Source organism: Bubalus kerabau, chromosome 16, assembly GCF_029407905.1.
Source record: "Bubalus kerabau isolate K-KA32 ecotype Philippines breed swamp buffalo chromosome 16, PCC_UOA_SB_1v2, whole genome shotgun sequence".
Lineage (NCBI taxonomy): Eukaryota > Metazoa > Chordata > Mammalia > Artiodactyla > Bovidae > Bubalus > Bubalus kerabau.
The window spans coordinates 23,231,606-23,253,987 of record NC_073639.1 but is presented as its reverse complement, the minus strand read 5'-3'; the positions used below and the strand labels follow the sequence as shown (position 1 = coordinate 23,253,987).

The 22,382-nt window shown below is 38.4% G+C and overlaps 2 protein-coding genes across 9 annotated transcripts in view; both read right to left on the bottom strand.

Annotated features, from left to right (window-relative positions):
• Positions 1-22,382, bottom strand: part of SLC7A11 (solute carrier family 7 member 11) — a 553,887-nt gene that overhangs the window by 326,282 nt on the left and 205,223 nt on the right. For 2 of the 8 annotated variants that reach the window (XR_008703684.1, XR_008703678.1), the window contains one exon: positions 5,924-6,394. The exons of the other annotated variants lie outside the window; for them this stretch is intronic. The gene's annotated coding sequence lies outside the window, so the exon portion shown is untranslated. Of the gene's footprint in view, positions 1-5,923; positions 6,395-22,382 lie in introns of those variants that run through there. 8 annotated transcript variants of the gene reach the window in all.
• LOC129630322 (uncharacterized) overlaps positions 1-22,382 on the bottom strand; it is a 51,088-nt gene that overhangs the window by 858 nt on the left and 27,848 nt on the right. The window lies entirely within an intron of this gene.

Below are 22,382 nucleotides of genomic sequence, written 5' to 3'. Positions count from 1 at the left end.
GGTTCTTGATAAAAGCATCCCTCTCATATAAACACAGTATTTGTTATCTCCAGAGTCATGCATATTTACATTTACATAAGAACTGTGTAGCTCATCACATTAGCAGGCACAGATTTTTACAAATAGAGATGATAAATATATGCAAAGTTATAAATTGAAAGCAGAGTGTTTTTAATGACTGATGCCAAAATCATCACAGAACTACCTCTAACTTACTATCAGAAGGGCATTTACCATAATCGACTTTTTGTTGTTTTACCTTGCCTTCGACCAGTACACCAAGCTCCTGAATTTAAAAGAGGAAGTGATTAATATGGCAAGTGCAGAGAAGTCAAGCTCCTAGACACCAGTGGGGACCTGCGAGAAGCCTGATAAATAATCATCATCACCACTTCTCATACTCACTCCCCCTTCCACTGCATCTTTCAGTGAGCCCTTTAAATGAGAGGCCACTTATTTTAAAGCCAAATATATCTCTGTGCTTTCCAAAACTTATTGATGCCAGGGTCAGGAAAAGATATTTACATCTGAAAATGCTGAACCACGGTACTCTAGCCACAGGAAAGGTTACTTGTATAAAAAAAATAGAAGCTTGTATGAACATGATTTCCATAACCATTTTTTTTTTCTACTCAGGAAACAAACTCTTGCCTCTGCTTTGGCTTGGAAAACTTAGTTTTTAGGTATCCCTTCTGCTCAAATTTCTCTAGAAGACAAATCCCATATCAAAAGCCTTGAAGGGTGAATGCAAAAATCCTTTCACTTTGAGGGGAAAATAACAAAGCAATCAATTCTGGGAGTGTGGATGAGGGAAGAACAATGGTTTTGTGAAATTAAAAAACTATAGTGGATTTCAAATTCATTCTATGTAGGATGTAGAGAATTAGAAATGGAATACCCAATTTCTAATTTCTTAGTAATCAGGAATTAATAAAGACTCTTAATTCAGTTTTGTTTTCAAAGATCATTTATATCTCCCTCCCACTATTACCTATTATCTTTCCATCCTATGGCTCCTTAGGTCCATTCTGATAGTTATTAGTTTACAAGAAATTGTACTTTCTCTTTCTCACAAGCAGTAAAGTAAGTCAATGCACAAGGAATTAGATACTGCAGAAAATTCAGTTAACTCATCACTGTACGTATAAACAGAAATGCAATAAGCAGTGTGTGGAGGGAAGAAAGATGGGAAGGAAGAGGTGAGAGCGCACCATTCAAAGCATCTCACTGGTACTTAGATTACTGCACCCGAGATAACACTTGTTTCTTGTCAGCTTCCTGCTTCATTCAAATATGCCAAGATTATTCTATTTTAGCGGTGGCTCAGTTATAATTTGCTTCCTCCTCCCTCCCTCTCTCTAAAGTTTCAAATCTAAATCTCTACTACTGGAGTTCCAGTAACCATGAGAAATACGTTGAGTTTAAATATCAGCTCTGCCCTACGATACCAAGTCATTTAAACTCACTGAATTCCAGTTTCTTTATAACATGAAATCAAGATACAATAAGATAACACAGGTGGCAGCTCCCACTCCTGACATAAAGTAATTATTTCCCAGAACTTATGGGGGGTTCTGGTATATTTTATCTCTGTCTGAGGAAATTCTTTCATTTATTGTTTATTTTACTCTTCTAGTCCTTTAAGTATTTACTGAACATAAAATATATACCAGAATTTGAGCCAGGTGTTTGAGATACAAGACATGACACAAGTCCCTAACTTTAAGGAATTTGCAATCAAATGGGAATTGGAAAAAGAGACAATCCCAAAGGGTCTTCACAATATGTTAAACATCTGCTCTCATTTGCATCTTAATACTTGAGCCCTATGCATCACTAGAACAAATTTTAAGGCAAAAGGCACTTTCTTAAAATTATTCAAGCCAAAACTTGGTTTTTACTACATAGTACCTAATATAATGAATGAAACAAAGTATAGAACAAAGGAATTTACTATTTAAACCTAATAATTAATTATGGATATTTATAATAACTTTTAAAATTTTCAGATATAATAAAAAGGGATCTTATTTTTGACAGATCTATTATAAGACAATACCCAGTTCCCTCCAGCTTCTCTTGGTATGATTTAAGTCATATCACCAAAGAAAATCTATGAAAGAAAGAATCGATAAGCTAGGCAAGGACTTATACCCTAAAATTAACTCAAATGGATCCATAGACCTAAATGTAAAATTCAAAACTATTGCTATAAAACTCCTAAAAGATAACATAGGCGGAAATCTAGATGACCTCATTACGGTGTTTATATGTAACACAAAAGAAAATCTATGAAAGAAAGAATTGATAAACTAAGACTTCATTAAAACTATAATGTCTGCTTTGCAAAATACCATGTCAAGACAATTAGAAGACAAGCTACAGACTGGGAGAAAATATTTGCCGTGCCAGAGTCAACATCACCAAGAAAACATCAACAGAGAAAAAATAGAAGAGAAAAAAGTCCAAAAATAGTGTTTTATTAGTTTGTGATATTGTAAAATAAATGGCACTAGACATTCCCTCTGGTATCTTTTGGGTCCCTGAGTTCAAGTAGAAAGATCACTGAGCTACTTGTTTCTTGCTTTCTCCTACAAAACAGATTGACAGGTGGATTCCAGGAGAATGTATCTGGCTGAGCATTGACTATAGAAAGGAATAAGGAATCTGAAAAGAACATAAACAGATACCCATAAATATAGTCAACTGACTTTTGACCAAAATAAAAGGAAATAAAATGGAACAAAGATAGTCTCTTCAACAAATGGTGCTAGAACAACTGGACATCCATATGCAAAGAAAAAATACCTAGACACAGACTCACACCCATCACAAATATTAACTCAAATGGATCCATAGGTCTAAACATGAAATTCAAACCTATTGATATAAGATTCCTAAAAGATAATGTAGGAGGAAATCTAGGTGACCTTGTTTTGGTGTTTAAATATAACACCAAAGAGAATTAATGAAAGAATTAATAAACTGGACTTCATTAAAACTAAAATGTCTTCCCTGCAAAATACCATGTCAAGAGAATTAGAAGACAAACCAGAGACTGGGAGGAAATATTTGCAGAAGATACATCTGATAAAGGACTGTTATCTAAAACTTACTAAGAACTAAGAACTCTAAAATTCAACAAGATGAGACAAAGACCTTAACAGACACCTCACCAAGGAAGATGTAGATGGCAAATAAGCATGCGAAAAGATGCTTCACATCACTTGTGGTCAGGGAAATGCAAATTAAAACAGCAACAAGATGCTACTACACTCCTAATAGAAAGGCCAAAATCCAGAACATCGACAACACCAAATAATTGTGAGGATATGAACATTGCTAGTGGAACAATACACTGCTGAGGGAACGTAAACGGTATTGCCACTTCAGAAGATAGTTTGGTGGTTTCTTACAAAATTAAACTTACTATTACCATAGAATCTGGGATTCATTGTTCTTTGTATTTACCCAGAAGAGCTGAAACCTTTTATCCTCACAAAACCTTGCAATGGATATTTACAGTAACTTTATTCATAATCACCAAAACTTGGAAGCCACCAAAATTTAACCATTCACCTACTTTCCTTCAGTAGGTGAATGGTTAAACTGCAGTACATTCAAGCAATGGAATATTATTCAAAATTAAAAATGGAAATGAGCTTTCAAGTCATGAAGAGACATGCACGAACCTTAAATGTGTATTACTAAGTTAAAGAAGTGAAGTGAAAGTAACTCAGTCGTGTCTGACTCTTTGTGATCCCCTGGAATTCTCCAAGCGAAAATGCTGGAGTGGGTAGCTTTTCCCTTCTCCAGGGGAGCTTCCCAACCCAAGGATGGAACCCAGGTCTCCCACATTGCAGGCAGATTCTTTACCAACTGAGCTATGAGGGAAGAAGTTAAAGTAGTTTATCTGAAATGGCTACATCCTATATGAATCCAAGTATATGACATCCTGGAAAAGAAAGAAAGAATTATAAAGACAACAAATAGATCAGTGGCATGAGGGCAAGATGAACAGGTGGAAGACAGAGGATTTTTAGGAGAATGAATATATTCTGTATGATGCTATAACAATGGATGTATGTCATTATACCTTTGTCCAAATCCATAAAATATACAGCACTAAGCACGGACCCTAAGGTAAACTATGGACTTTTGATAACTATGATGAGTCAATGTGAGCTCTTCCTTGGTTAAAAAAAAAAAAAAATGTACCATTCTCCTGAATGATGTCAATTATGGGGGAGGTTATACATACGTGGAGGCAAGGGGTATATGGGACATCTCTGTACCTTCATCTCAGTATTATTGTAAAAGCTTCCCTGGTAGCTTAGCTGGTAAAGAAGCCACCTGCAATGCAGGAGACCCCAGTTAGATTCCTAGGTCTGGAAGATCCCCAGGAGAAAGGATAGGCTACCAACTCCAGTATTCTTGGGCTTCCCTGGTGACTCAGATGGTAAAGAATCCACCTGCAACACGGGAGACCTGGGTTCACTCCCTGGGTTGGGAAGATCCCATGGAGGAGGAGTGGTAACCCACTCCAGTATTCTTGCCTGGAGAATCCCCGGGACAGAGGAGACTGGTGGGGTACAGTCCATGAGGTTGCAAAGAGTCGGACACGACTAAGCACAGCACAAAACTACTTAAACATGACCAATTTGGTTTGGTATATGGTCAACAAACTCACTGCATATTTTAAATTCTCTTTACTAGACATTAGTATTGGTGTTGGTATTTAATGATAAATTTTAATTAAAACCAATTAGTTTTTAAATTTAAATGAAATAACTGATAAATTGCATTTAGATATGTAATATTAATAAAGAATTCATTCAGGAGAGTACCTTGCAGAACCTATTTACTTGATTTGCTTGTTCTAATTATCTTTTCACTTTTTACCCCAACCACTAATTTTTTCAAACACTCTACACAGGAAGACTGAATGACACCCAGCAGCAGCACACTATGAAAAAGCCAAGACTGACCAGATAATTCTGAATCACTGGAGCATAGGTAGGGAGATTGTCCCAAGGCAACGAAACCAGAAAACTCACTGACACAAAATTCAAATGTTCCTGAACTGAAACTCCAAAATAGACTATACTCCAACAGGGAAGATATGGATTAAAGACAGTGAGGCTTTCTCACAGGACCAAAATAGCCAGTTCATTCAATCCATGAAGTGGTGGAAAAAGCCAATTGGATTGCTCTATTCATCTGGAACAGAGTTAAGTCAATCAAAATAATCAATTCTGTTAGTCCACACACTAAGTGGGGAAAAGAACAAAGTCAATTATCAGGGACTCTGTATTAAATACAAAACAAAGTTTTGTTCTATAATGGATATTTGACACGTGCTAGTATTTTTAGCCTGCTCTATTCTGAAATAGACATCAGTTCCCACGGAAACTAGAATAAGGAGATGCAATTAAAGCTATCAATGAGCATCTCTTTCTCTCATCTAAATGAGCTACTTTGGTTTTATCCCCTCTTACACACATGCTGGTCATCAATTGTGTCAGCCTGAGGAAAAATTAATCGTTCAAATGGATATTGTCAATTCCATTCAACAAACTCTTGTTCAACATCTCCATCAGGGGTGCTTACCCTCCTTTTGAGGGTGATGGTCTACTTTCAGAATCTGAAGAAATCTGATGGACCCTCTTCCTAGAAAAATGACATATACTGTTGACATATACACATACTCTCCAACACATGAAATACTATCAGTTTTAGGGACTTCACAGATTCTCTGAGCCATTAATTCTGGGATAAGAACCCCTGTCTCATGTACCTGAAACCGAGCTAGGCACTGAAGTCCCGAATTAGGGAAAACCTTATAGATAGCAAAACATATTAAAACATTCCACGAAGTAAAACAGTCTGGTATCATGCAAAATACAAAAACAAGGCAACAGAATAGAGTCTGGAAGTTTACCCACACATACATGAGGATTTTATTTGTAAGATTTATAATCACATTATTTCAACTTAGTTCAGTTCAGTCGCTCAGTCGTGTCTGACTCTTCGCGACCCCATGAATCGCAGCACCACAGGCCTCCCTGTCCATCACCACCTCCCAGGGTTTACCCAAACTTATGTCCATTGAATCAATGATGCCATCCAACCATCTCATCCTCTGTCATCCCCTTCTCCTCCTGCCTTCAATCTTTCTCAGTGTCAGGGTCTTTTCAAATGAGTCAGGTCTTCGCATCGGGTGGCCAAAGTATTGGAGCTTCAGCTTCAACATCAGTCCCTCCAAAGAACACCCAGGACTGATCTCCTTTAGGATGGACTGGTTGGATCTCCTTGCAGTCCAAGGGACTCTCAAGAGTCTTCTCCAACACCACAGTTCAAAAGCATCAATTCTTCGGCGCTCAGCCTTCTTCAACTTAGTGGGTTGAAATAAATGGCATAGGTAAAAAAAGAATGAAATATTACTATTTGTAGCAACATGGATGGACCTATAGATGATCATACTAAGTATAGTAAGTCAGAAAAACACCATATATTATATGGCATTATGATATTAAATTGCAATCTAAAATATGACACAAATGAACTTTTTTATAAAACAAACAGACTCAGAGACACAGAAAACAAACGTATGGTTACAAAAGGGGAATAAGAATGGGGGAGGGGCAAATTAGGAGTTTGCATTTAGCAGATATAAACTATTAGATAAGGTCCTATTGTATACTCAATATCCTATAAAGCCTAATGGAAAAGAATATGAAAAATATATATATACACACAACTGAAACACTTTGCTGTACACCAGAAACTAATAAAACACTGCATGAAGTTTTTCCCTATCTTTTCCCCCAGGAGTTTTCTGCTTTTAGGTCTTATTTCAAGTCTGTGGACTTCCCTGGTGGCTCAGATGGTAAAGCATCTGTCTACAATGCGGGAGACCTGGGTTCGATCCTTGGGTCAGGAAGATTCCCTGGAAAAGGAAAGAGCAACCCACTCCAGTACTCTTGCCTAGAAAATCACATGGACGGAGGAGCCTGGTGCAGGCTACTGTCCATGGGGTCTCAGAGTCAGACATGACTGAGTGACTTCACTTCACTTAACACTCTAATCCTTTTTGAGTTAATTTTTTGTATGACGTAAGAAAAGGATCAATTTTCATTCTTTGGCATGTGGCTATCCAGTTTTACCAGCACCATTTATTGAAGAAACCATTAATAGCATCATTTCCTCACTGTGTACTCTTGGCATCTTTGCCAAACATCAGTTGACCATATATGTGTGGATTTGTTTCTGGACTATTCTTTTCCATTGGTCTGTATGTCTGTTTTTATGCCAGTATCATATTGTTTTGTTTGCTGCATTATTATAATATATTTTGAAATCAGAAAATGTGATGCTTCCATCTTTGTTCTTCTTGCTCAAAATTGCTTTGGCTATTCAGAGTCTTTTGTGGGTCTACACAAATATTAGAATTTTGTTTTTTCTGTAAAAAACACCATTGAGAATTTGATAAGGATTGTATAAATATGTAGATAATTGGGGGTACTATAAACATCTACACAATATTAATTCTTTCAAACCATAAACATGTAATGTCTTTCCATTTATTTATGTCTTCTTTCACCCATGTTTTATAGTTTTCAATGTAATAAGTCACTTTAAGTTTATTCTCAAGTAATTTGATTTTTAGGCTATTGTAAATGGGACTGTTTTCTTAACTTCCTTTTTGGGTACTTTTGTTGTTGTATAGCAAAAGCAATCAATAAAATGAAAAGACAGTCTATGGAATGGGAGAAAGTATCTGTAATTCATACCCATGACAAAGGGTTAATATCCAAGATATATAGAAAATTCCTATAACTCAGTAGAAAAAAAATTAAAACATGGGTGTGCTGCATGCATGCTAAGTCACGTCAGTTGTGTCCAACTCTGTGCACCCTATGGACTGTGGCCCACCAGGCCCCTCTGTCCATGGGATTCTCCAGGCAACAACACTGGAGTGGGTTGCCATGCCCTTCTCCATGGGATCTTCCTGACCCAGGGATCAAACTCACATCTCTCATGTCTCCTGCATTGGCAGGTGGGTTCTTTACCACCAGCACCATCTGGAAAGCAAAACTTGGGCAAAGGGCCAAAATAGATATTTTCCCAAAGATGACATGCAAATAGCCAATAGGTACATGAATAGGTGTTCAACATCACTAATCATCAGGGAAATGCAAATCAAAGCCACAAGGAGATATCACCTCACATCTGTTATGGGGATATTATTGAAAAACAAAAAATAAGTGTTTGCATGGATTTGGAGTAATGGGAATCCTAGTACAATATTGGTAGGGATATAAATTGATTCGGCTACTATGGAAAACAGTATGGAGGTTCCTAAACAAATTAAAAACCGAATTACATATGATCTAGCAATTTCACATCTGGTTACATATCCAAAGGAATTTAAATTAGAATCTTGAGGGTATATCTGCATTTCATGTTCACTGCAGCATTGTTCACAATAACCAAAGTATGGAAGCAGACTAAATGTCCATCAGTGAATGAATGGATAAAAAAACGTGATTGTATACATACATACATTGGTATAATATTTAGCCTTAAAAAAAAAAAGGAAAATTCTGCTATTTGTAATAACAAGGATGCCAGACACAGAAGGACAGTTGCTATATGAGAACTTATATGAGGACTCTAAAATAGCCAAAATCATAGAAGTACAAAGTTGAACAGTGATGGCCAGAGGCTGGGAGCAGAGAGAAAGTGAAATATTAGTCAAAGGGCATAAAGTTTCAGTTTTGCAAAATGAATAAATCCTAGAGATATACCATACTATACCACAGGGCCTATAGTCAAGAACACTATATTGTATACTTAAAAACTGCCTTAATAGGATATATAGTATATTCTTATCACTAACGATTATTATAATAATTAATAGAGATGACATGTAAAAACTTTCAGAGGTGATGAATATGTTTATGGCACGGATCATGGCGATGGCTTCACAAGTGTATATTTATCTTCAAACTCATCAGTTGTATATATTAAATATACACAGCTTTTAATATGTCAATCATATCTCAATGAAAGTTATTTTTAAAAATTAAAAGTTTTTTTTTTTTTTTTTACAACAAAAGACTTCAGAAACAAAGTTGGAGGCAAGTGACTGACAGAGAGAAGGAAAACATCCAAAACAGATTCTACAAAGGCTTAATATCTGTGGTGTATAAAAATGACTTGCCATCAGTTAAAGAAAGTCAAACAACACAGTAGAAAATAAACATCAAATTACCAGGCAATTCCCAGAAGAACCAAAAATGATCAATAAACTTATAAAAGGTGACCACCTCCCTGGTAATCAGGAAACTACAAAGTTCAATGCACAAAACTATAGGCAAAATGTTACACAGCAGATTTCTAGAACTTACTCATGTTGAAAAATTTAACTTTATATCCATTGAGCAGTTAGCAGTCCTATTTTTTCACCTCTCAGATTTGCAGTGGCAAAAAAGAACCACTAAGTGTGGGTAAGGAAGGCAAAAGTCAGGCATTCTTGTGCACTTTTAAAGAGAGGAATGAAAAAAAAAAAAAAAAAAAGGGAGGAATGTAAATTAATGCAATCTTTTAGAAGGCAATTTCAGGGATGAAATTCAAAGAATTTAATATCCAGTGTGGCAAAGGCCCTGGCTCATCAAAGCAGATACCAGCTATAACCAGTTGACAATATCCTGCCAGTACACTCTTCCCTACACACATCGTCTGAATATTAACCCCAGCCATATTTACCTAATCTTGAAGTATGCATGCCCTTTGATCCAGCAATTCTATTTCTGGGAATCTATCTCAAAGAAATTCTCTATCTATACAAAGATATACATACATTGATGTTTATTTGTCATTGTTTCAAGTAGCTTTAAGAAAGGAAAAGCAAACTTAATTGCCATCAAAAATGAAGTGGTTAAATAAATTAAGGTGCATTCAGTATTAAGGTACATATAGCATTCCTATGGAATACTATACAACCATTAAAAAGAATGCCATGAACCTAGAAGGATCAATACAGAAAAAGATGGCTCAGTGTAAGGGACAAGAAAGGCAAGTTGTAAGTCACAGAACTTGCATACTTAAACCCACATATTTTAAAAATACGCATCTGTCTCTATGTGAAAGTACACATATAGCATAATGTGCATAAATACATATTAATACATAGAAAAGAAGATGCAAGAACATGCAACACTAGATCTGAGTCACCTCTGGGAGAGAAGGATGGAAGGCAGAAGAGGGAAATAGCATTTTGCTTTGAGTATTTTGCATTGAAGTTTGAATTATCCATAATGAGAATACCGATAACTTTTTTAAAAGACATAAAAATATATATAAGGAAGCCCTCAAAATACTAGGCACACTCCTCAAAATCACTGCATGGCTTAAAGGAACATTTGCTTTTAGAGTTGAAAGTCAATGTCATTTCCCAACATATAACCTGAAATACTCAAAGTGTATGTATGGAATGAGCCACATCTCAAGGGCAGAATTCTAAATGGAATTTATTGAACCATTTTTAAATTAGCTAATTCTCAGTTTTAAATATTTGACCTCTGGGTTTTACCCAGCATCCTTATATTCTCTTATATTCTGAATTTTGTGTTTTTCTTATAGGAGAATTCCTAGAAGCACTTAGTGAAAACAGGCTAACTCACTTGTTAAACATGGAATAGTCTGAACCAAAAGCCCAAATGTATAATTGACTCCATATTTTTCAGAGTTTAACATCATTTGCAATTGATATTCCTCTCCATAGTTACGGTATTTCATTTCATATTCTGTATCACTAACTCCACAAGGTGAATGGCCAAAAACTTTCAGTTATAAAATCTCTGTGCCTAACTCTTTAAAGCCTATTATACCTACTGTACAATGTGTCATAAAAGAGAAACTTGGTTCTGAAGACAGAATTTAAAGACAACTCTTAGAAATATCTAGCAAAAATCTATATACATTAGCTGTATGCCTCACAGACAAGAATACAACCACTCAGAGGATGTTGGATTAGGTAGCCTTAATCAGGAAGGGAAGAGCCATCTAGATGAGGAAGGGAGCTTGCCCTGGGAAATCTATTGCTGGTATTTTCTGAAGAACTGTACTCTTCACAGTCAAATCTGCTCTAATTCACAGTAGGTGCTGAAACATTTCCCGGGTAAGTTTATTAAGTCTATATCATTTTTAACATCACATATTCACCAAATTAATGCTTTTAGAAGAGCTTCATCAAGGAGTAAAGGAATCACAAAACTCTCATCTCAATTTTATATCATATTCTCACTCAGAATGCCTGGAGAACAGAAGAGTAATTTGAATAGATGGAGTATATTTTCCTTAGGTAATTAGATTGTGCTTTCATTTAACTTGGACTTCCCTAGTGGCTCAAACAGTAAAACGTCTCCTGCCCTCAATGCAGGAGACTGGGGTTTGATCCCTGGGTCGAGAAGATCCCCTGGAGAAGGAAATGGCAACCCAATACAGTATTCTTGCCTGGAGTATCCCATGGATGGAGGAGCCTGGTAGGCTACAGTCCATGGGGTTGCAGAGTCGGATATGACTGAGCAACTTCACTTTCATTTAAATTTTCTGATATATATTCCTTTTAGGTTCCAACAAGACAAATGAACCATCATTCTCAAGGTGACAAGAATGTTCAATGAATTTGGGATAACCTAACGTGGTGACTGCAGCCATGAAATTAAAAGATGCTTACTCCTTGGAAGGAAAGTTATGACCGGTTAACCTAGCTAGCATATTCATTACTTTGCCAACAAAGGTCCGTCTAGTCAAGGCTATGGTTTTTCCTGTGGTTGTGTATGGATGTGAGAGTTGGACTGTGAAGAAGGCTGAGCACCGAAGAATTGATGCTTTTGAACTGTGGTGTTGGAGAAGACTCTTGAGAGTCCCTTGGACTGCAAGGAGATCCAACCAGTCCATTCTGAAGGAGATCAGTCCTGGGTGTTCTTTGGAAGGAATGATGCTAAAGCTGAAACTCCAGTACTTTGGCCACCTCCTGCAAAGAGTTGACTCATTGGAAAAGACTCTGATGCTGGGAGGGATTGTGGGCAGGAGGAGAAGGGGACGACAGAGGATGAGATGGCTGGATGGCATCACTGACTCGATGGACGTGAGTTTGAGTGAACTCCGGGAGCTGGTGATGGACAGGGAGGCCTGGCGTGCTGCGATTCATGGGGTCGCAAAGAGTCAGACACGACTGAGTGACCGAACTGAACTGAACTGACTGAACGTGGTGATGGTTCAAATCTATACATGAGACAATCAAAACTCCATTATCCTTGCAGTAATTTTGGCCCATTGATTTTGCTTCAAGTTTTAATTGTGAACTTGACTTTTTGGTGAATTTATTGTGTGAGAATATACTTATTCAAATAAAGTTTAAACGGTGTTAATGCAGACATCCTTATATCCTTTAAGAAAGACCAAAGACCTTTTTCACTGTCATTAACTTAACATGGTTCCACAAGGCAGAGTCCGGTACTTTTCTTTCCCAAGCCACTAAAGTCATAGAAATTTCAAATAACTGGATATATTAAAGCTGGAAACATGTCCAATTTAGGTCGAATTTTTTTTTTTTTTTTTTTGCTGCTCTATCATAATTTACAAGAGACCTTGTATAGCATCTAAGCTCATCAAATCTTTTGAGAACAAAATGTACTGAGTGCCATAAAGAGGATTTTTGTTTCCCCTGCAATTCAAAACATGATGTTCTAGAAATTGAAACTGCATAACAGAGCAAATATTCATGCATTCTCAGCTGTTTCAGGTTACTTCTTTCAAGAGGTCATGGCTTTAAATACTCACAGGCAAAAGCAAGATACCTATTTGGGTGGTCAAGTGGAGATAGATAAGGTACATAGAGAACAAGGCTTGAATTACCTACCTAGCCCTAATGTTTCAGAAGAGAGAAACAGTGCAGGATGTGCACACAGGAATACTACTAAAGCAAGGATTATTCCATTTCAGATCCGGTGCAAGTCTGACAACCGGAGGTCTGTATTTTGTCAGATGTCTAGGCAACAAACCTGGCAGGTGGCTAGCAAAATCTGGAGGAAGTGAAGACTTATTGTTTAACCCACATTCTTGACATAGATAGGAAAATATAGCATAACTGAGGTTATGCAGTCAGCCCTTGGAAGAGCTGGTCTCCCATTTCTCCTTCACCTAATCTTTCTAGGCTACTGCTCTGATACGGGCATCAAAGCCAGTAAAAGCACATTTGAAAATGAAAGGTCTATCACATTCCACGCTTCTTTTGAAACATCAAAAAGCCACATAAAGAAGCGGTAGGACTAGAAAAGGCTGACAAGGAGCAGGACAGTGCCTGTGAGGACGTTAGGAATAGCTGGAGGTGAACCAATGTGAGGTCTATGAAAAGGCGAGGGAGAGAACCAGGAATTTGCTGCTCACAAGATGAAACAGCCCACAGCTGTGTCATGCTAATAAAAAGTTAATTTCAACTTTCAGACACTTTTCATGGTACTTTACAGTTCAATGGTACCAAACTCATCCACTGTACTGCATCACCTGCAAAAGCTGAGTCTATTTACCAGCTCCTGGATTCCAAATAGAATCTGAGGAAACTATTTTATCCCTGGAAGATGTCCATGAGGTTAAAAACATTCGTGACCAGGTTGGACAGCTATCCCAATGTCCTTGCAAACTTGAGCTGCAGTCTTAAAATAAGCCCCGAAACACAGACACAGGGGGATCAGGAGCTTTTCCTTAGCCACAGTTCATGGCATCACTGGCAAAATCTGGGGTTAAGCAGAGTTTCAGCTGGAATAAAAAAGAAACATCTTAAATTTCTTGATAAATCTGCGGTCACTCTCATGACCTACTTCTTTCAGGCTGAAAGAGACAACCTACAAAACTTTTTTTAAAAGCATGTCACCAAGTTTTCTACTATATTATTTCCTGAGATCATAAATCCAAGCTGTTGTGTATACATAGAAGCTGCCTCCAGGAATCTTGTACCTGGTGATGTTTAAGAAATACAAGTAGAAAACAAAAATCCAATCATTGCTCACATGCACATCTCGGTGCTATTGTGCCCTGCTTTCAGAAAAAGTCATAGCGACTCTCTCACTGTAGAAAGTAGGCTAAGCATTACATTTCTTACAAATACCGTGTGATTTCAAAGTGCCATGTATTTGAAATTGAAAAGCCTGAGTGTGAATCTCAGCCTTGTCACTGATTGTTTCATTGTAAGCAAAATATTTAACACTATCCCAGGCCGGAATTTCCTAAGGTGAGATTTAATAAAAGCTGCCCTGCCCTGTTCACCTTACAAGGATGTTTTGAGGAGGAAAAAAAAAAAAAAAACTTTCCAAATAGTAAAGTGTGCCATTATTAGATTCAGCAACAGCCAGCAGTACTTAACACTGAATACAGTCAACGTTCAGTTCAGTTGCTCAGTCATGTCCAACTCTTTGCGACCCCATGGACTGCAGCACACCACGCTAACCTGTCCATCACCAACTCTCGGAGCCTATTTAAACTCATGCCCATCGCATCGGTGATGCCATTGAACCATCTCATCCTCTGTCGTCCCCTTCTCCTCCAGCCTTCAATCTTTCCCAGCACCTTTACCCAGGGTCTTTTCCAATGAGTCAGTTCTTTGCATCAGGTGGCCAAAGTATTGGAGTTTCAGCTTTAGCATCAGTCCTTCCAATGAATATTCAGGAATGATTTCCTTTAGGATGGACTGGTTGGATCTCTTTGCAGTCCAAGCAACTCTCAAGAGTCTTCTCCAACACCACAGTTCAAAAAAATCAATTCTTCAGTGCTTAGCTTTCTTTAAAGTCCAACTCTCACATCCATACATAACTACTGGGAAAAGCATAGCTTTGACTAGATGGACCTTTGTTGGCAAAGTACTGTCTCTGCTGTTTAATATGCTGTCTAGGTTTGTCATAGCTTTTCTACCAAGGAACAAGCATCTGAATTCCATGGCTGCAGTTACCATATGCAGTGATTTTGGAGCCCCCAAAAATAAAGTCTCTCACTTTTTCCACTGTTTCCCCATCTATTTGTATGAAGTGATGAGACTGGATGCCATAATCTTAGCTTTCTGAATGCTGAGTTTTAAGTCAACTTTTTCACTCTCCTCTTTCACTTTCAAGAGGCTCTTTAGTTCTTCTTCACTTTCTGCCATAAGGGTGGTGTCATCTGTATATCTGAGGTTATTGATATTTCTCCTGGCAATCTTGATTCCAGCTTATGCTTCATCCAGCCCAGCATTTCTCATGATGTACTCTGCATAGAAGTTAAATAAGCAAGGTGACAATATACAGCCTTAACATACTGCTTTCCCAATTTGGAACCAGTCTATTGTTCCATGTCCAGTTCTAACTGTTGCTTCTTGACCTGCACACAGATTTCTCAGGAGGCAGGTCAGGTAGTCTGGTATTCCCATCTCTCTAAGAATTTTCCAGAGTTTGTTGTGATCCACACAGTCAAAGGCTTTGGCATAGTCAATAAAGGAAAGGTAGATGTCTTTCTGGAACTCTCTTGCTTTTTTGATGATCCAACGGATGTTGGCAATTTGATCTCTGGTTCCTCTACCTTTTCTAAATCCAGGTTGAACATCTGGAAGTTCATGGTTCACATGCTGTTGAAGCCTGGGTTGGAGAATCTTGAGCATTACGCTGCTAGCGTGTGAGATGAGTACAACTGAGTGGTAGTTTGAGCATTCTTTGGCATTGTCTTCTTTGGGGATTGGAATGAAAACTGACCTTTTCCAGTCCTATGGCCACTGCTGAGTTTTTCAAATTTGCTGGCATATTGAGTGTAACACTTTCACAGAATCATCTTTTAGGATTTGAAATAGCTCAATTGGAATTCCATCACCTCCACTAGCTTTGTTCATAGTGATGCTTCCTAAGGCCCACTTGACTTTGCATTCCAGGATGTCTGGCTCTAGGTGAGTGATCACACCATCATGGTTATCTGGGTCGTGAAGATCTTTTTTTGTTTAGTGTTTCTGTGTATTCTTGCCACCTCTTATTATTTTCTGCTTCTGTTAGGTCCATACCATTTTTGTCCTTTATTGTGCCCATCTTTGCATGAAATGTTCTTTGGTATCTCTAATTTTCTTGAAGAGATCTCTAGTCTTTCCCATTCTATTGTTTTCCTCTATTTCTTTGCATTGATCACTGAGGAAGGCTTTCTCATCTCTCCTTGCTATTCTTTGGAACTCTGCATTCAAATGGGTATATCTTTCCTTTTCTCCTTTGCCTTCAGCTTCTCTTCTTTTCTTAGCTATTTGTAAGGCTTCCTCAGACAGCCATTTGCCTTTTTGAATTTCTTTCTCTTGGGGATGGTCTTCATCCCTGCCTCCTGTACAATGTCACGAACCTCCAGCCATAGTTCTTCACGCACTCTATCACATTTAATTTCTTGAATCTATTTATCATTTCCACTGTATAATCGTAAGGGATTTGATTTAGGTCATACCTGAATGGTCTAGCGGGTTTCCCTACTTTCGTCAACTTAAGTCTGAATTTGGCATAAGGAGACTGAGCCAGAACTGTGTCTGAGTGTCCCCTGTGGAGGTACGGGTCAGCAGTGGCCTGCCGCAGGGGCTCTGGGTGCAGCAGACCTGGGTATGGCATAAGCCCCCTTGGAGGGGGTGGCCATGAACCCCACCATAGAACCACCAGAAGTTAGACAGAACTGGGGAAACAGACTCTTGGAGGGCACAAACAAAACCTTCTGCACACCAGGACCCAGGAGAAAAGAGCAGTGACCCCACAAGAAACTGACCCAGACATGCCCATGAGTGTCTAGGAGTCTCCGGTGGAGGCGTGGGTCTGCGGTGGCCTGCTGCAGGGTCGGAGGCACGGAGTGCAGCAGTGCATCATGGGACCTTTTGAAGGAGGTCGCCATTATCTTCATTACCTCCACCATAGTTTGGCCTCAGGTCAAGCAACAGCGAGGGCGCACAGCCCCTCCCATCAACAGAAAATTGGATTCAAGATTTACTGAACATGGCCTTGCCCATTAGAACAAGACTCAGTTTCCCCTTTAGTTAATCTCTCCCATCAAGAAGCTTCCATAAGCCTCTTGTCCTTATCTATCAGAGGGCTGAAAGAATGAAAACCATAATCACAGAAAACTAACCAAACTGATCATATGGACCACAGCCTTGGCTAGCTCAATGAAACCATGAGCCATGCTGTGTAGGGCCACCTGAGATGGATGGGTCATGCTGGAGAGTTCTGACAAAATGTGGTCCACTGGAGAAGAGAAAGACAAACCACTTCAGTATTCTTGCCTTGAGAACCCCATGAAAAGGCAAAAAGGTATGACACATTCAACGTACTTGATGAATTAATGGGAAAATCAACTACTTATAACACTAAGGAAATTTGTGTTTTTTCTGTCACAAAGTCATGTCTCTTTGCAACCCAATGGACTATAGCTCACCAGGCTCCTCTGTCCATGAGATTTCCCAGGCAAGAATACTAGAGTGATTTGACATTTCCTTCTCCGGGTGATGTTCGAGACCCAGAGATCGAACCCACATCTCTTGTGTCTCCTGCATTGGTAGGCCGATTCTTTACCACTGAGTCACCAGGAAAACTCAAGGAAATTTGTACCATACACATAATCAAATGTTTTATGATTCATGATTGCAATATTCTTAATATTCCACTGCATATCTCTAAAGATATTAATTATACTTGATATATTCTGTTTGCTATATTAACTCTTTTTCTTTGGATTTTAGCTCTTCTGATCATTGAATTTAATGGCTCACTTTTACAGAAATGCTTCTCATCAAACGTTTGGTGAGACTTTGCTATTTGAGTACCTTTGTTTTTGAGAATGCCAGTTGTATGATCTTTTCTACTCCAACCTGATAACAGATTATTGTGGAGAAATGTTGAGACATAGGGATTGGTGGAACATATTGATATATTTCTTTTCATGAAGATGAATCCCAGACCCTCTTGGTCTTGATAACTACTGAAAGTACTGCTCTGCCTATGCGGACCCAACACCCAGTGACTTCATCTGCTGTGGGGACATGAAGCTACTGAGCCATTTACAACAAAAAAGTAAGCCTTAGGGGAGAGGAGACCAGCCCAGATGGCTCAGGCTAGCTGATCCAAGGCCCCATTGCTATTGCCCTCTACTGCCTGAGCTGAGAAGACTGCCAAATGGGTCCAAATTGCACGTGCCTTTCTAGTGAATCTCTTTGAATCCATTTGCTTCCTGTTTCTCAGAACTATTTCAATTTCTCATCCTCTTATAGGAATCCATTCTTTTTCATTATTATTATTATTGGTGATATGACGAATTTGCTAAGTGAAGTATGCACAGAAGAAATTAGATTGGAAAAATCCCCAATCGATTTGCTTATCATTTTATCCATCCATAAGACCATCCATTTATTATGAAAATAACAAAATTTTGGTCAGAAAATAGTACAATAAAATTTCCAAAGGAAAGTGATTCTCCTTCCTACTCTACTCCTTCAGACTTACTACCAAGTGGTAACCCCAGTCAATGGTTTCTTGCATGCCTTTTCAGAACACTTCTGTATAAACACATGTCTGTAGACATTAAGTACAGACTTTCCTTTTGCTTAACAATATACAAATTAGCCCGTGTAGAGTCATTCATTTTAATGGCTATGTAACATTTTATTATAGAATTGCATTAAATATTTTAGTCAATCTCTTGCTAATGGACATGTTAGGTTGCTTCTTGGTTTTGTTTTTATTTTTACTTTTATTATTATTATTTTTTTTAACTTTTATTATTATTGTAAATAATAGTGCAATGAACAATTTTTCTTCAGACTTCTCTGAATATTTATGCAAATCAAACCAAAGGATAAATCCCTAGAAGTAGGAATTGCAATATTTGCACATTTTAAATTTTGATAATGTTGTCCAGTTGCACTCCAAAAAGGTTGTACTAATTTTTACCATTCCTGCACACATATATGGAGAAGGCAATGGCACCCCACTCCAGTACTCTTGCCTGGAAAAATCCCATGGACGGAGGAGCCTGGTGCACTGCAGTCCATGGGGTCGCTAAGAGTCGGACACGACTGAGCGACTTCACTTTCACTTTTCACTTTCATGCATTGGAGAAGGAATGGCAACCCACTCCAGTGTTCTTGCCTGGAGAATCCCAGGGACGGGGGAGCCTGATGGGCTGTCATCTCTGGGGTCGCACAGAGTCAGACACGACTGAAGCGCCTTAGCAGCAGCAGCACACATATATGCCTCTACCCTCAACATCATCCACAGTAAATTTCCACATTTTATGCTAATAACTATCACAAGCCTATTAAGTGAAAAATTATGATCTGAATTTGTGTTTAATTATGAATGCAACTGAAGATTTTTCATATGCTTCAAAAGATTTTTTCTCTCTCCAAACTGCTTTCTCATATCTTTTGCCTATTTTTTGAGATCTTTTTTGTATTTTTCTTGTTGACATATATGAACTCTGTATTTTGAGGGTATAGGTGCATATACAGTGCAGATACAGTAAAAGTTGGTACAATCTCTATGGAGTAAAATTGGACATGTATATATATATTTTTTACAGTTTTGTCTTTTACCTTTAATTATCATGTGTTTCCATAGAGGAGCTTTAATTTTTATAGGAAAATCTTTTTGTTTTTAAATATCTACTTAGGTTGACATAAGAAGGTCTTACTCCAAGATTATAAGAAATTTTTTCCATGATGCCTTATAAAATTTTTACATGTCTGCATTTTGTCTTTATAGCAGAAATCTAATTTTTTTCTAAAATACCTAAAAAGTTGTCTTAATAGCACTTATTAAATAATCTTTCTTTCTTCACTGATTTAAAATGCCATCCTTATCATACACTAAATTCCCTGAAGTATTTGGACCTACTTAAGATTCTATTCTTTTCCATTGATCTGCCTGCCTATGCAGATACTATAGAAATAAATACATTTATGGAGCTATAATTTAGCATATGTGGGTATATTTCCAGGCTTTAGTTATTTGTATTCTACAGTATATTTATTTGTCACTGTGCTCCTCTGGCTTGACTTCCTCAAGGGCAAATATTATGGATTCTCCTCCCTTTGTAATTCCCTAAAACACTAGTCTCTGCCAAATTTGACATTACAGAAACAGAAATCAAGCCATGTCCTTTAGGCAGAAAAAAATTATGAAAAAAACTTTTGACCCCTAAAGATAACATACAAAACACTACAACAATTAATTCTTTTCATTAAATATACTTCCCTGTTAAAATGTTGGTATGTTTGCCTGTTACTGAGAGTAAGTTTATCATAGTATCCTCTTGGTCTAGGTTTTAATAGGAAGGCAATGTAAACTAACATTTAGAGAGCGGCCCAATCCATTGAGAATAGTACACATTCCATCTCATTTAATATCACCAATAGCCTAGGAAATTGGTATCATTAATCTTACTTTAAAAAGAGGAGATAGGTTGAGAGAAGTAAGTTAATTTGCCAAGTTAGTAGTGGCAGAGCCTGGATTCAAACACAAGCCCGCTGACACGAATATGTCTGATTCAAAGTTTGGCTACTTGACTTGATATATAGCTCTAGAACATTCCTCTGCTCTCCCATGCTGCCTCTCAGAGACAGAGTTCCCCGAGCAAGGATGTGAATAATTTCTACTTCTTGTGCCAGCTCAGCAGTGGCTGCCTAGGGCAACAAACAGAGAATAATCCCTAGTTGCAACCATGCTCAGCAGGAAACAGGACCATGATAAATGACCAGTGTCTGCCATGGACATTGGAGGCAGGCAGGGCAGTGTAGCACACTATGGTTGCCACTGCCCTAAGCACAACACTGGGGACCAAAGAAACATTTTACTGACCTCATAGTTGTGTTTTGGAAAAAACTCTTTAAAAAATTGGTCAAAAAACTTCACTTTGTAAATAAAGCCTCAGTTCAGTTCAGTTGCTCAGTCGTGTCTGACTCTTTGTGACCCCATGAACTACAGCACGCCAGGCCTCCCTGTCCATCACCAACTCCCAGAGTTCACTCAGACTCATGACCATTGAGTCGGTGATGCCATCCAGCCATCTCATCCTCTGTCATCCCCTTTCCCTCCTGCCCCCAATCCCTCCCAGCATCAGAGTCTTTCCAATGAGTCAACTCTTCACACGACGTGGCCAAAGTACTGGAATTTCAGCTTTAGCATCATTCCTTCCAAAGAACAGCCAGGACTGATCTCTTTAGAATGGACTGGTTGGATCTCCTTGCAGTCCAAGGGATTCTCAAGAGTCTTATCCAACACCACACTTCAAAAGCATCAATTCTTCGGCGCTCAGCTTTCTTCACAGTCCAACTCTCACATCCATACGTGACTACTGGAAAAACCATAGCCTTGACTAGACAGACCTTTGTTGGCAAAGTAATGTCTCTGCTTTTGAATATGCTATCTAGGTTGGTCATAACTTTCCTTCCAAGGAGTAAGCATCTTTTAATTTCATGGCTGCAGTCACCATCTGCAGTGATTTGGGAGCCCCCAAAAATAAAGCCTGACACTGTTTCCACTGTTTCCCCATCTATTTCCCATGAACTGATGGGACCAGATGCCATGATCTTCGTTTTCTGAATGTTGAGCTTTAAGCCAACTTTTTCACTCTCCTCTTTCACTTTCGTCAAGAGGCTTTTGAGTTCCTCTTCACTTTCTGCCATAAGGGTGGTGTCATCTGCATATCTGAGGTGATTGATATTTCTCCCAGCAATCTTGATTCCAGCATGTGCTTCTTCCAGCCCAGCATTTCTCATGATGTACTCTGCATATAAGTTAAGTAAGCAGGGTGACAATATACAGCCTTGATATACTCCAAATAAAGCCTAAGAAGCCAATAATAAAAATAAATTTTGAGAAATAAAGTAAATAGAAAAGAGTATTCTGTATGGTATCCAAAGTAGCTTGAGAAGGGAATGGGAACCCACTCCACTATTCTTACCTGGAAAATTCCATAGACAGAGGAGTACGGTGGGCTAAAGTCCTTGGGGTTGCACGAGTCAGACATGACTGAGTAACTAACACACACACACATATATCCAAAGTAGACCAGACCTGCCAACTTGACATACTAAATGTTCAACGTCATTTTGTCACTATTCTTGGCTCTTCAAGTCCCAAGAAGGTCCCCTTAACCTTCTGTCTGTGCTTCACCAAGGCCTCTGACTCAAACCAGTTTTCCGCAGCAGAAGAGAGGTGAGAAATTCTAGGCTGGTAAGTAAATGGCACAGCATCACATTTACCTTGTTGACACCTCCATTCTAGAACTAGATATCAAACCAAGCTACTGAGCTTTGAACCAAGCTCTATCCAGATTTACCA